Source organism: Xenopus laevis, chromosome 3S, assembly GCF_017654675.1.
Source record: "Xenopus laevis strain J_2021 chromosome 3S, Xenopus_laevis_v10.1, whole genome shotgun sequence".
In the NCBI taxonomy this organism is placed as follows: Eukaryota; Metazoa; Chordata; class Amphibia; order Anura; family Pipidae; genus Xenopus; species Xenopus laevis.
Genome location: NC_054376.1, coordinates 122,986,791 through 123,000,279, shown reverse-complemented (window position 1 = coordinate 123,000,279; position 13,489 = coordinate 122,986,791). Strand labels below are relative to the sequence as shown.

At 42.7% G+C, this 13,489-nt stretch overlaps 1 protein-coding gene across 1 annotated transcript in view; it reads right to left on the bottom strand.

Moving 5' to 3' along the window:
• pde4a.S (phosphodiesterase 4A S homeolog) overlaps positions 1-13,489 on the bottom strand; it is a 315,334-nt gene that overhangs the window by 225,546 nt on the left and 76,299 nt on the right. Inside the window, exon 3 of the mRNA XM_041587687.1 lies at positions 2,726-2,952. The gene's annotated coding sequence lies outside the window, so the exon portion shown is untranslated. The remainder of the gene's footprint in view (positions 1-2,725; positions 2,953-13,489) is intronic.

Below are 13,489 nucleotides of genomic sequence, written 5' to 3'. Positions count from 1 at the left end.
TGTGTGTGATGTCATATTCACTTACTCCGCAGAAGCAATGTCACGCGCTGAGTGCGCATGACGTCTAGTGATGGGCGAATTTGTCCCGTTTCGCTTTGCCACAAAATTCAGAAATTTACTGCGAAATCCGTGAAATGGGCGAAAAAATTTCGAAACAGGGATTTTTTACACCGGCGACAATTCGCCAGCGGCAATTTAGACACCGTCGACAATTGACGCACATTAGAGTCAATGGGTGTCCGTTTAATTGTCGCCGACTTCGGAACTGTCGCCTGTGTCGGGACAGTCGTCAAAGTCAAATTTTTTTTTTTACGCCGGCAAATTTTTGCGGCAAATTCAAAAATGTATTCGCTGGTGGTGAAACATGCAAAATCGCTGCAAATTTGCGCCTGGCGAATAAATTCACCCATCACTAATGACGTCAATTCCACTGACCAACACAGCCCCCTACCCCCCAGCTCCGTCACCCGATTTCCTATGGAAAACCGTGGCAGAGGCTGGGGGAATTTGTTTTTCTTAATTTAAAAAATACATTTATAGTGCTGCCCCCCAAAACCTGCCGCCCAAGGCACATTCCCATCGGGGGCCTTAATATAAATATGACCCTGATTATACCCCGCCTGTATCTTTCTCATTGTGACATCACACAGGCAAATCCCGTATCCAGTTTCTGCAGCCGTGGAAGTTGAATAGAGAGACACACCTTGATCCGTTAATGTGCTAACGATCCGTTTCCATTACCAGGCTCTGCGCGCGCCGGTGTTTCCTTAACTCAATAAACTGAGAAATCAATGGTGAATAAGCCCAGAGGTTGCAAAGTGCAGCTTCTTAGTGTTAATGACATGGCCCGGCCCGTCAGCGACGCTAATGAGTATTGAGCCGACCCAATAGGAAATGCAAGAAGCCAAATTACATTATTGACTTTGGATTGAGTGCGATGCAATTGGAAAATAAAATTATACTGAATTATGTTAACCCTTTGAGATCTGCAGGGCAGGATTTCTTTATTTCAATGGTTCTGTCTGCAATAGCCTAACAGAAGTAACTGATAAGTTCTGTATTTTGGTAAGCGTATCACTCATGTATTATAAGGGATAATGTACCCCCTACTGTAAATGATAAGGATATTAGAAGTCACTGAGGGGTTCTGTGACCATATAAAGGCACAAGGCTGCAGGCTGAGTTATACAGGGAACTCTGAGTATCACTCATTTATTATAAGGGATAATGTACCCCCTACTGTAAATGATAAGGATATTAGAAGTCACTGAGGGGTTGTTCTGTGACCATATAAAGACACAAGGCTGCAGGCTGAGTTATACAGGGAACTCTGAGTATCACTCATGTATTATAAGGGATAATGTACCCCCTACTGTAAATGATAAGGATATTAGAAGTCATACAGGGAACTCTGAGTTTCACTCATGTATTATAAGGGATAATGTACCCCCTACTGTAAATGATAAGGATATTAGAAGTCACTGAGGGGTTGTTCTGTGACCATATCAAGGCACAAGGCTGCAGGCTGAGTTATACAGGGAACTCTGAGTATCACTCATTTATTATAAGGGATAATGTACCCCCTACTGTAAATGATAAGGATATTAGAAGTCACTGAGGGGTTGTTCTGTGACCATATAAAGACACAAGGCTGCAGGCTGAGTTATACAGGGAACTCTGAGTATCACTCATGTATTATAAGGGATAATGTACCCCCTACTGTAAATGATAAGGATATTAGAAGTCACTGAGGGGTTGTTCTGTGACCATATAAAGACACAAGTCTGCAGGCTGAGTTATACAGGGAACTCTGAGTATCACTCATGTATTATAAGGGATAATGTACCCCCTACTGTAAGTGATAAGGATATTAGAAGTCACTGAGGGGTTGTTCTGTGACCATATAAAGGCACAAGGCTGCAGGCTGAGTTATACAGGGAACTCTGAGTATCACTCATGTATTATAAGGGATAATGTACCCCCTACTGTAAATGATAAGGATATTAGAAGTCACTGAGGGGTTCTGTGACCATATAAAGGCACAAGGCTACAGGCTGAGTTATACAGGGAACTCTGAGTATCATTCATGTATTATAAGGGATAATGTACCCCCTACTGCAAATAATAAGGATATTACAAGTCACTGAGGGGTTGTTCTGTGACCATATAAAGGCACAAGGCTGCAGGCTGAGTTATACAGGGAACTCTGAGTATCACTCATGTATTATAACTTAGGGATAATGTACCCCCTACTGTAAATGATAAGGCTGAATTATACAGGTTTCTGGTCAAATTGTACAGTACTAGATATGATTATATGTAAAGGTTGATTACAAAACAAATACAGATACAAGAGAAATACCAAAGCCGATGCGAATAATGGCAAACCTTTATACCGCACATATTTAACCTGAATTGCAAACTTTGACCATGACACTGGTCTGCATATGATTAAGGCTCTGTACCCATTTTATTTTGCCCAGTGGGTCATTACCCAAAGGAGTTGACACCACCAATGTACATAGAAAGATCTGGTCTTAATGCATAAAAACAAAACACGCAACTGTGGGTAAAGAACCTCATGTACAGATGCCCCAGCAATAAATAACCAGGGCTATACCAAGTAATGGACTGTTCCAACTGAGCTCTTGTGAGGTCACATCTAGTCCATTATGAGGCAATAAGGAGTTTATATAACGTTTATATGACATCACATTTCTCCTACCTGTCAGTATCAGCGTTGGTGATGGAGATTCGAGGAGGGATCCGCAGGGGCAGGGTGGTTGGTCTCTGAATGTTGTCATAGTCAGGTGACCGCGCTCTCTCACCCGGGCGCCAGGGTGGGACCTGCAGAGTGTAGGAGGGTCTCCTTCTTGCCCTGCGCAGCTCCACTCCCAGGGTGCTGGTGGGTGTGTACGATCTGCTGTATCTTTCTGTGTCCTCTTTTGATTTCTATGGGAAAAGCAGGAAAAAATAGCTGATGAAGAAAGAGCCAATCACAACATGGTTTCTGGTCTCAGGCCATTGAAGCCTATTATTAACCTGAATATTAAACATGTTGGCTGGTTGCTATAGTCAGTAACCCTAGCAACCACAAATCAGATTTCTTTTGCATTTCCATTTCCATTGTCATTATTATGTGTCCATTAAGGCTTCTCTCTTATTCATCAGCTCCCAGGGTCCCAGTGGCTGATACGGTATACAGTAAATATATTTATGCAATACATATACAGGTATGGGACCTGTTATCCAGAAGGCTAGGGACCCTGGGTTTTCTGGATAACGGATCTTTCTGTAATTTGGATCTTCACACCTTACGTCTACTTGGAAATCCTTTAAACATTAAATAAACCCAATAGGCTGGTTTTGCCTCCAATAAGGATTAATTATATCTTAGTTGGGATCAAGTACAAGTTACTGTTTTATTATTACACAGAAAAAGGAAATCCTTTTTTTAAAAAAATTGGATTATTTGGATAAAATAGAGTCTATGGGAGGCGGCCTTTCCGTAATTCAGAGTTTTCTGGATAACGGGTTTCTGGATACCTGTATAATGTTGTCTATTTTCTGAAGATAATATTGGATAAGTATTTACAAACTGAATCTCCGCTAAATACACAGAAAGCAGAGGAACTGTCCAACCTGCTGCCTTGTAACTCTTGTTAAACAAGCAGGGTGCTGGGAGTTGTTTATCATCTCTAATGAACGGGTGAGGGTGCCAGGATTAGCCGAGCTGCACACACTGAATTATTATAGGGCTGCCGTGCAGGGTGCTGCTAATTGTCAGATACTTCCATATTTCACTCCCAGCAGCTCATTATCCTGTGTGAGAGGCAGACACATAATAGAAGTTGGGGTGGTGACTCTCAACTCACGCTGGGGAAAAACAGCCGAGGAATCTTTCTCAATAACATCATTCATTTATTTAGAGTGTAAGTTCTTCAGGGCATGGTTCCCTTCTCCCAATGGTCCCCTCTCCCTGTATTGTATCAGTCTCCCTCTGTATATTAGAGTGTAAGCTCTGCAGTGCAGGATTCCCTTCTCCCAATGGTTCCCTCTCCCTGTATTGTATCAGTGTCCATCTGTATATTAGAGTGTAAGCTCTGCAGGGCAGGATCCCCTTCTTCGAATGGTCCCCTCTCCCTGTATTGTATCAGTATCCCTCTGTATATTAGAGTGTAAGCTCTGCATGGCAGTATTGGTTTCCTCTCCCTGTATTGTATCTGTGTTCCTCTGCATATTAGAGTGTAAGCTCTGGCAGGATTCCCTTCTCCCAATGGTTCCCTCTCCCTGTATTTTTATCAGTATCCCTCTGTATATTAGAGTGTAAGCTCTGCAGGGCAGGATCCCCTTATTCTAATGGTCCCCTCTCCATGTATTGTATCTGTGTCCCTCTGTATATTAGAGTGTAAGCTCTGCAGGGCAGGATTCCCTTCTTCCAGTGGTCCCCTCTCCCTGTATTGTATCTGTGTCCCTCTGTATATTAGAGTGTAAGCTCTGCAGGACAGGATCCCCTACTTCTAATGGTCCCATCTCCCTGTATTGTATCTGTGTCCCTGTATATTAGAGTGTAAGCTCTGCATGGTAGTATTCCCTTCTCCCAATGGTTCCCTCTCCCTGTATTTTTATCAGTCTCCCTCTGTATATTAGAGTGTAAGCTCTGCAGGGCAGGATCCCCTTATTCTAATGGTCCCCTCTCCCTGCATTGTATCTCTGTCCCTCTGTATATTAGAGTGCAAGCTCTGCAGGGCAGGATTCCCTTCTTCCAATGGTTCCCTCTCCCTGTATTTTTATCAGTATCCCTCTGTATATTAGAGTGTAAGCTCTGCAGGACAGGATTCCCTTCTTTCAGTGGTTCCCTCTCCCTGTATTGTATCTGTGCCACTCTGTATATTAGAATGTAAGTTCTGCAGGGCATTCCCTTCTTCCAATGGTCCCCTCTCCCTGTATTGTATCTGTGTCCCACTCCCTCTGTATATTAGAGTGTAAGCTCTGCAGGGCAGGATTCCCCTTTCCTACAGGCTCTTACATCCTCTCTATTTCAATACTATTTTATCACATCCTTTTGGGGAACAACAGACAGAGATTGAGGCAAATTAATTAGCGATACTTGTGCTTTATTAGAGTGTTTTTGTTTTAAGGACTCGGGAGCGAGAGAGCCATTCATTCAGAAGCAGTGAATCACGGAGGACATCATTAAGGAATAATATCTGATGGGGCTTCACTGCTGAGAGCGACTGTGTGTGGGCTCCCTCTCTCCCTCTCTCTCTCTCTCCCTCTCTCCCTCTCTCTCTCTCTCTCTCTCTCTCTCCGGCGCTCTGTCTTCTTGGCACTTCTGCAAATGACTTGCGAGCTGATTGAAGTTTAATTAGAAAAGGGCTGGAACAAAGAGCGGTTTATTCAGGTGTAAAATTAAACACTTGTTGCAGATAAAGGCCAAGCAATTATAAGCTGTCGGCTCCCAGTCGCTGTCACTTTATATAGAGTTTTATAAAGACATATGTTGTGGTTTTACTTCTTCTAACAAATGTCGATTGCTGTCAGTGCACACGAAGGATCATTGTCTGCATACCTCCCAACTGTCCCGTTTTTCACGGGACATTCCCTATTTTGACAGCTCAACCCGCAGTCCCTGATTGTTACTGAAATGTCCAGACCAGAAAAATATGTTTCCAAAACTTAGTTGGCTTTTGGCAGAGAGCCCAGAATATGTGGCAGATACATTTGTAACAATTTAAGATAAGCAAAGAAACAATTGTAACAATTTAAGATAAGCAGGTCTCTTGGGAAAACTGTGACTTGCAGCTTAAAGGGCTATTCACCCAGATAAGCAAAACTGAAATAACACATAAAAACCACAGAAATGTGTTCAAACTTTCATAACCTGACAAATTTTGTAAAATGAACATGGTAATTAGGGGGTGTGGCCACAAACTGGGCGTGGTCAAATCTTTTTGTCACTCTTTCTATTTCCAAAATGTTGGGAGGTTTGTGTCTGTAAGGAACATTAGACACCTTTATGAAAGCAAAGAAAGGACTGGCAACAGGAATATAATATTATAATATTATATATAATATCCTCCTCTTTTTGTTTCTCAAATCTACCCAATCCTCTAATGTAAAGGATTCATTTTTACATGTGGTTATAGGAACAAAATTATTTCTTCCAAAAAACTCTTATAGCCACTCGGGTGTTGGATAAAATTCTAAGCAAACCCTGCAAATATCAATATGTTCTTTGTGGTGCCTAAACTCTGAGACGAAATGATTTGCTTTGGGTCACAAGAAGCTGATACAGGAATTAAACAGGGGATTTTCTGCTTGACATCAGAATGAATGTGCTGCCCGGGCCAGACGTCACTTCTCTCATTAATAAAATCCATATCTCTGGTTTTTACTTACTGCTTCTAAATTGGGGCTTCTTAACGGCAGAGATTAGCCTCCCTGGGGAAGATAATGCAGGAACCTTTTAAATTGAATTGCACAGAGACTTTACTTAGTTACATATAGGTGGGTACACGGAATGCCAGGCTTATTTTATTTTTATCCAGGCTTGGAGGCAAGATTTGGTTACATAAAAACCAGATGTACTGGACTTTTGTTCATGGTTGTGTTGCTCCCTGGGTACAAATAAACACTCACCCCAAATCTCCCCCTAACTGACCTTCAGGCTGGGCCCCCTTAGCTCATAACAAGGTTACAGATATATAGAAACATTGGGGTGTCACCCTGCTATAGTTCCAGGGGTACCCAGGGTACAAATAAACACTCACCCCAAATCTCCCCTTAACTGGCCTTCAGGCTGGGCCCCCTTAGCTCATAACAAGATTACAGATATATAGAAACATTGGGGTAACAGTCACCCTGCTATAGTTCCAGGGGTACCCAGGGTACAAATAAACACTCACCCCAAATCTCCCCCTTACTGACCTTCAGACTGAGCCCCTTAGCTCATAACAAGGTTACAGATATATAGAAACATTGGGGTGTCACCCTGCTATAGTTCCAGGGGTACCCATGGCACAAATAAGCACTCACCCCAAATCTCCCCCTAACTGGCCTTCAGGCTGGGCCCCCTTAGCTCATAACAAGGTTACAGATATATAGAAACATTGGGGTGTCACCCTGCTATAGTTCCAGGGGTACCCAGGGTACAAATAAGCACTCACCCCAAATCTCCCCCTAACTGGCCTTCAGACTGGGCCCCCTTAGCTCATAACAAGGTTACAAATATACAGTATATAAACATTGCTATAACAGCCATGCCACCAGCCTGAAATGATAGATGATAGACAGACAGATCAATAAATAGACAGACAGACAGTTTTTTCCTTCATTTTCTATTACTGTTTGCAATTTCTCCTCTGGTGCATCCAACTGCCTGATCCTCACTAGCAGGAGTATTTGTGGAGCCTGGGCCTGGGCTAAATGAAGGGGCAGAATGCCGCCCAGCTGCGCCGCTAACTAACTTGATTCCGGAGCACTAACCACTAATCGCTTATCGCTATTCTTTATATGTTAGGGCTGCTAGAGGACGCTGAAATCCAGCATTGCTCACTAGAACTCAATGATTGCAATGCAGCCGGGACTCTACAAGGTGACTAGTAAAGAAATGAGTTGATTTGTCCCCAGTAGGGAAATAAACTCCCTCCACCCAAAAAAAAAAACAACAGGGTGTTTCATAATTCTGACTGCACTCAATTGGGCTCATTTATACAAACTGGGCAAGTTTGTACCTGAACAGTAATCTGAGGCAACCAATCAGATCAATTGGTTTCAGCCGGCTGAAAAAAAAAGTTAATCAAGGATTGGTTGCTATGGTTACTGCCCAGGTACAAATTTGCCCAGTGTTTATAAATTATTATAAATGAGCCCCAATGAATTAAAGACTCTCCAGACTTACTGGTCCCACCAGCCCAGTCCAAACCTGTGTGCAGGGGCGTAACTACAGAAGAAGCAGAACCTACAGATGTGGGGGGGGGCAGGAGGTATTGGGGGGCCCATGAGGCCCTAATTAATGAACAATTTCAATATGAATTGGTGAAACAGGACAACTTCTGGATACGTTGGGGTCCTAAAATGAATTTGCTGTGGGGCCCAGTAATATCAAGTTATGCCACTACCTGGGTGGCAGACAATACCCCAGGGAAGATTATACTTGGATCTCAAGAGGAAAATAAAAATGTTCATAAAAGTCACACATTTTCTGCGCTGACACCGTGAGTTGAGACGCCCTGACAGTTCTGTAATTGACTGACGAGAACTCAGAATGAAGGAATATTCATGAGCGACACATTACAGGGATTTCATATTTCCTTATTTCCACAAACGAATGGCCCTACTACTAATCAGATGCCACTTAACCTACATGGAAAGAAAATGCTCTGGTCAGAACTGAACACAAGACCCCCACAGAGTGAACTGTATTAATCACAGAGCGTGTGGGTGGCACGTTGGCAAAGTGATTTCGGAGCTACAGAGTTTGCTCATCAGTCCCTTTTCCAGGGGAGCTTACAGTCTAAATTGCCACATTACCAGGGGTGGAATGTTGGAGGGAACCAGACTACCTGGAAACCCACCCAGATCTGACCAAACAAAAGGTGTTCCTGCTGACTGGGATTAATACAGGGGATAGCCATGCTGCTTAGCTTAATGCTATATCTCTGTACACCCCAATATTTTATATCTCTTTACCCAATAACCTGACATCACACTAGGTCAATGCTTGGATATGCCCCATTTGCAGGCTCATAATTAGCTTAAAGGAGAACTAAAGTTCATCAAAGAAGTAGGGTATAACTAATGTTTTGGTCTTTCCATCTTCTATTCTGCTGATTTACAGCACACGCTTTGGGTTGGACTGGCCCAAAATATACAGAATATCTATAATATAATTCACCGTGACAAATTAATACTGAATCCAGATTACCACTGCAAGGCAGCACAGAAACCAGTGCATTCTGCATCAGCATTGATTAATATTCTAGGTTGTAGCATCAGCCAGGAGAAAGAGGAGAGAAGCAGGGAAGGAATGGGGATTTCGGGTTAGGAGTGGAGAGGAGGTGGAAATGGCATGGAAATAAATAAAAGCGCACAGAGATGCAGAGTTACGGAGAGATCACTGAAAGAGTAGGCAAGAGGCAGAGATTGGATACAAAGTAAGGGAGAAGTGGTATGGAGATAAGTGGATGGAGTGGAAAGAAGGGCACAGAGATCACTGAAGAGGTTACTGTGAGGCAGAGAAGGGATGGAGAAAAATAATAGAGGAAAGAGATTAACAGAATTAGAGATGAGGAGGAGAAGGCAAGGAGATTGGGCAAGAAAGGAATCAGTAAAGGTACAGGGAGTTGGCAGAACTAATGGAGATAATGAAAAGGCAAGGGGAGAAGTGGAGGGGGCACAGAGATCAGTAAGTAAATGTGGATATTTTGGAGGAGAAGCAGAGGGCACGGAGCTCAGGGAAGGATCGGGGAGGTTCTGGGAAGGCTGGGAGAAGAAAGAAGTTGGGGTAGGGAGAGGCATAGAAAACCCAGAATTAAGGAAAGTTCATTCCATCTCATAACACTCACTAATAGGTTTGTGCTGAAGTGTCAACATATACAAGTGTAATACTATTGGTGTGCGCCCTACACTGAGCTTTGCCTTCCTGATACACACTGAGGTATAAGGGCTTTAGCACACGGGCAGAATCGGGGAGATTTAGTCGCCTGGTAACTAATCGCTTCTTCTTCTTCTCCCCCTAACTGCTTTCTGCCGGCTAAAATGAAATGCGGCACACTTCGGGCGACTTCTGTGTGTACAGCTCTTATACATACAATGTTTCCCCTCTCCAATCACTCGATGTAATTATAGCGCTCAGCGTGGCCCCTAAATGCGCCAGGAACCCTGCCATAAACTCTAATCAGCCACGAACCTTGTCTGTGACCCTCTATATAATAGTACAGGGATTTCCATTAGCCCCATTACATATTGTCTGATGCGGCTTCATTGCACTAAAGCTCAATTAAATTTCAGTCATTTACTCTGCTTTGTGACTTCAATCAGCCTCTACACAAGGGTCATAAACCGCCTGTATAGTGACTCAGACATTTTTTCTTATTGTCAGTTGCCACTTCTGCAGCCCAATGGGACAGTGACCTTCCATGGCCAAGAACTATAGGTCCAGGGGTTGGGAGTAAAGAAGCCAGAGATACTAATTTGGTGCAAAATAGTAGTGATGAATCTCCAGGCCTAATTTCATTGTACCCCAGAGACCAGGTACTGATGCAAAATACTCAGTCCCATTATACAGAGAGGGGAGATCATTATCAGGGTATAGATACTCAGTCCCATTATATAGAGAGGGGAGATCATTATCAGGGTATAGATACTCAGTCCCATTATACAGAGAGGGGAGATCATTATCAGGTATAGATACTCAGTCCCATTATACAGAGAGGGGAGATCATTATCAGGTATAGATACTCAGTCCCATTATACAGAGAGGGGAGATCATTATCAGGGTATAGATACTCAGTACCATTATACAGAGAGGGGAGATCATTATCAGGGTATAGATACTCAGTCCCATTATACAGAGAGGGGAGATCATTATCAGGGTATAGATACTCAGTCCCATTATACAGAGAGGGGAGATCATTATCAGGTATAGATACTCAGTCCCATTATACAGAGAGGGGAGATCATTATCAGGTATAGATACTCAGTCCCATTATACAGAGAGGGGAGATCATTATCAGGTATAGATACTCAGTCCCATTATACAGAGAGGGGAGATCATTATCAGGTATAGATACTCAGTACCATTATACAGAGAGAGGAGATCATTATCAGGGTATAGATACTCAGTCCCATTATACAGAGAGGGGAGATCATTATCAGGTATAGATACTCAGTCCCATTATACAGAGAGGGGAGATCATTATCAGGGTATAGATACTCAGTCCCATTATACAGAGAGGGGAGATCATTATCAGGTATAGATACTCAGTCCCATTATACAGAGAGGGGAGATCATAATCAGGTATAGATACTCAGTACCATTATACAGAGAGAGGAGATCATTATCAGGGTATAGATACTCAGTCCCATTATACAGAGAGGGGAGATCATTATCAGGTATAGATACTCAGTCCCATTATACAGAGAGAGGAGATCATTATCAGGGTATAGATACTCAGTCCCATTATACAGAGAGGGGAGATCATTATCAGGGTATAGATACTCAGTCCCATTATACAGAGAGGGGAGATCATTATCAGGTATAGATACTCAGTCCCATTATACAGAGAGGAGAGATCATTATCAGGTATAGATACTCAGTCCCATTATACAGAGAGGGGAGATCATTATCAGGGTATAGATACTCAGTCCCATTATACAGAGAGAGGAGATCATTATCAGGGTATAGATACTCAGTCCCATTATACAGAGAGGGGAGATCATTATCAGGGTATAGATACTCAGTCCCATTATACAGAGAGGGGAGATCATTATCAGGTATAGATACTCAGTCCCATTATACAGAGAGGGGAGATCATTATCAGGGTATAGATACTCAGGCCCATTATACAGAGAGGGGAGATCATTATCAGGTATAGATACTCAGTCCCATTATACAGAGAGGGGAGATCATTATCAGGGTATAGATACTCAGTACTCCTATACATGGCAATGTATAACATCTTTAAAAAAAACTTATTATATAATTTGTTTTGAGGATGTGAAAGTTAACGATGAGCAAGAATGACAGTGACTGAACAATACACGGCTCTTATCAGATACAAAGACATTTATAATCATTTGCAAAATGATTTGATGCCACAAATCCACCTGAAAAATCCAATTCAGGCGGCAGTTCTACAACAGATTATTTTTGTTATTATTCATCTCTTATAAGTGCTTATGAGTTTTGCCAGTGAAAGGGGAAAAATTGAGTTGAAACAGACGGCAAATTAACATTTTCTATACTTTTTTGACTCATGGGAAATATTTGGTGGAGGTCTCGTCCCGTGGCCCTTGTACAATGTGCGGATGTTGATATAGTGATGAGACCATGGCTGAAACCAATGGACAATCCCACCAGTCCTGTTACCTCCATAAAGGACATATAACCAGAATATAACCATAATATCAATGTCGGTTTAGTCCATACAGAACACTGATCCGCAAATGAACCTTACCAGATCATTCGAAAAATAGGCGTGTACTTGTACAAAATCCCGCTAGCAGGGATCCCAATTGCTCTAAATGTAGGTGACAAGAGTGCAGCCCAGCACATTGCTATGGATGTGTTACACCCACTGTAACGACCACGTTGTCTGAAACCTTGGTTGTTGATTGTGCCTTTTGGACGCACAGGAATACCCTGTGGGTTCCGGTGTTCCTTTTGGGGCCCCGGGCGCGAAACAATAATCGTGAGCGAGGTACCAGCAAGGATGAGAAGAAAACGTAGTGCCGGAAGGTAAAGTGCAGAGGAAATCTCCTGGCGCCTCTTACACACACACGTATGGTCTGTTCCACACTATTTATACAGAGTGTCCTTAGGCCTGTTAACTACCACATAAGGCTCAGGTTCCCATCAGGAGACTAACTTGGGTCCCTTTATCCGTAAGTATTTTGCATCAGTACCTGGTCTCTGGGGTACAATGAAATTAGGCCTGGGGATTCATCACTACTATTTTGCACCAAATTAGTGTCTCTGGCTTCTTTACTCCCAACCCCTGGACCCATAGTTCTTGGCCATGGAAGGTCACTGTCCCATTGGGCTGCAGAAGTGGCAACTGACAATAAGAAAAAATGTCTGAGCCCAAGTCAACGGTGTGATTATCCATCCATACTATATCGGCAACTTAGTGATGCCATCTCCTTACTTACTCTTCCCCCAAAACATAGAGCAAATGTCCTGGGATACAAGGTTGCCCACAGGTTCCTCACCCAATGTAGTAAACATCTACATCGACTTAGAAATTCAGTCTCTAACCGACAAGAACATTACTGAACATTACGCATTGAAATGAACTATTAGCCATTAGTCCAAGAAAGTAAATGAAGAAGTTATTAAATTCAGGATTTCAGAACCAAACAAGGAACATTCACAGAAGTACTAGGGGTAGGCAGAAGAGTTACGTGCCTAACGGACAAAATTTCGGGGGAGCAAGGCATGTACCTTTCCTATCGCCCACCCCTAGTCCAACAAATGTTACCTCTTTGAAGTGACAAACGAGTTTTACAGGTGAAAGGGAGCTGATTTGTCTAGGGCCTGGCTGGCTTGACCTGGCCCTGGTAACAACTGCATAATGCTTATGGCACGACTGATTTGGCATCAAGTCAAAACCAATGTTTTCATTTCCAAGTTCAATTAACCCCAGTACTGATCTGGAGCATGTCCCACCAGAAGAAGAATATATTAATATTAGATTCAACAAACAAATGGTGGAGAAAAAAACGAATCTGAAGGATATTGCTCTTCTCTGAAAGAAAAGGTCTC